The sequence below is a fragment of the Manis pentadactyla genome, chromosome 13 (assembly GCF_030020395.1).
Source record: "Manis pentadactyla isolate mManPen7 chromosome 13, mManPen7.hap1, whole genome shotgun sequence".
Lineage (NCBI taxonomy): Eukaryota > Metazoa > Chordata > Mammalia > Pholidota > Manidae > Manis > Manis pentadactyla.
Genome location: NC_080031.1, coordinates 11,136,896 through 11,139,456, shown reverse-complemented (window position 1 = coordinate 11,139,456; position 2,561 = coordinate 11,136,896).

The window sequence follows — 2,561 nt, the reverse complement described above, 5'->3', positions numbered from 1 at the left end:
CTGGGGGAGCCAAGGCAGGTAAGGGCCAGGTGTCGTTTCCCCTACACTTGAACTGCCTCTATCTCATTCACTATGAGAAACCTTTGCAGATAAGGCCTCGTACAGAAAGCTTTGGAGGAAATAGTTTCTTAACCTGGCCCACCTATAAGAAAAGAAAGGAGACGCAGCCCTCCAAGCAGACCGGAGGGGAGAAAGGAGGAAAGGTGCCCCTCTCTGGACACTTGTGCTGACACTTGCAGACACCCGTGAGCGTCTCTGTGCAGCGACGCTGAGCCAGCCCAAGTGGAGCCCCGACTCTTAATGAGCACAGACTGCCGTTTGTCACTTTCTCCTGAGAGACTTGCTGAAAAAGCAAATCGGGGAAAACTCTTGGAGGTTCCTGCTATGAATCCATCTTTTTTATTCCCCAGCAAAGGTGTCCAGCCATTAGATCGATGGATAATAGCTATGAAGTTTCGGGCCACTACTTACATGCAGAAAAATGTGTGAAGGCTGGAATCTAAATTCCTTCCCCAACACCACTGCTGTCTAATGCTTTTATCACACTGATGTAAATGACAGGCTGGTGTGTTAAGGGCAAAAGACTGTACTTTGTGCACAGTGTATTTTAGGTTGGCCTGTCATCTATGGATCTCAAGTCTGAGTCTTTAAGTACCAGCTGTGGTGAAATGAATGGTATCCTTTCTCCCTTCCCACTCAAAGGCGTCACGGCCGCCCCCACAGGGGTGGGATAAGGAGTGGAAGGCTGAGAGGGCACAGAATGAATTCCACTGAGAGTTCCACAGGGGGAAGCCCTAGATCAGTGTCTGATGTGGCACCCTTATGCTCAGGACCCACCTGGAGACTGGGCTTACAGGTCGCCCCTTACAGATAAGTAAAAATCATCTTAGTGCCTCACGGATCATCTGTGATCAATGGCCTTTGACTAAGCTCTGAGGTGTCTGAGGATGTCTTCCTAACTCCATCCTGGATTGAAGGTGTCCAATTATTTTGAAATGTTTTTGTTCCAAATTAAAGGAATCCAATTCTTGTTCTGTTCTCTGAGATGCAAACTTTTCTATCAAATTATCTCATTGATGCTTCAGTTGAAGCGTTTTTGTTTTACTTTGGTTTTTGTTCAATGTATGAAGAAGCCTGGTGGAATTATTTTACATATGAGAAACGGGCAGAGCCCTGAAGGGATTTAAAAAGTTCCACAGCTAGTTAGTGGGGCTCAAACTTAACATCAGGATTCCTAACGTCTCATTTCTTAGATATTTTAAAGATTAGTTTTGTCTTTCAAACAACTCCCTTTTTTTCCTTTTAGCTCTTTGTACCATTTCCCTAACCCATCCCAAAAAAAGGCAAAATTCTCATTAAAGAATTCCTGATTGATATTTACAGTACAAATAACAAACTTTTTGTCATAACTTCTTGGCTTAAACCTTTAAGAATTTGGCTGTTGCTACACAGGAGCAAATTTCCAGATGCGGGACTCGGAAGTGTATGGAATTGAATCTGGGGAAGGGATTATCCTCACAGGAGCGTAAAAACTCGGGGTTGGAAGGGATTTTATAGTTCATAGGGTCTGACCTTTAATCTCTACTTCCATCCCAGTACTTGGGAATATTTTATTCTTCATACACTGAAATCACAATTTTTTATCATCTTTACCAAATGTGCTAGTATTAACTTAGGTAAATCTCATGCCGACGTATGAAGTAGGCACTCTTACTAACCCCATTTCACAGATGGGGATCAGCTCAGAGTGGTGAGGGGGTCCCCCTGAGGTCACTCAGCTCGGGGTTAAACAGGAGTCAGGGTCTGAAGTCTGGCAGTTGGGCTCCAGTCTAAGCTCTTAACTGCTTTATATTATATTATGTTGCTCCATAAATGAAAACAAAGGCAAAGGAGGGACTGAGGTTTGGCAGCGCAAGTCCGGTAGATAGAAATACGATGGGAAAGCGGCTGAGTCTAGCTGAAAATCCAGAATTTTAGGAATTGGGCAGGAGTCCGAGGCAAAGTAGTTCAAAGCCACGTGGGGCCTTAGAGACAACCCGGATCAACCCTGGGTCTCTGTGCGAATGAAAGAATCGGAGCCATCGGAGCACACATCAACTCTGTGTGTGTGTGTGTGTGTGTGTGTGTGCGCGCGCGCGCTCGCGTTTCTTGGTCTCTGTTTCTGGCACATCGTTTTGGTTGCTGTTCAACTCAAGTAGAAAACGTTTCCAAGCCCCCCACCCCAACACACACCTTCTTGTCTCTGTTTCCCTGGGACCCAAGAAATGACAGTAGGGATCAGAATCAGGGCCCACCACCACAGACAGAATGAGAAGGTGCCTTCTTCGGGTTTTCCTCACATCCTGTTGGGTCCTGTGTGCAGAGAGCTCAGGGTGGTCACACACGCAGCATTTCCGTCAGACCTAAATGCTACACGGCCCTCCCCTCCAGCTTTTAAAAAAAATCTTGGCTGATTTCATCAGTTCTTCTGCCTTCAAATCGATGTTGCCCAAGTTTTACACTGGGAACATGGAAAACTTTCTTAGGTCTGCTAGAACAAATTACCACAAGTTTAGTGATTT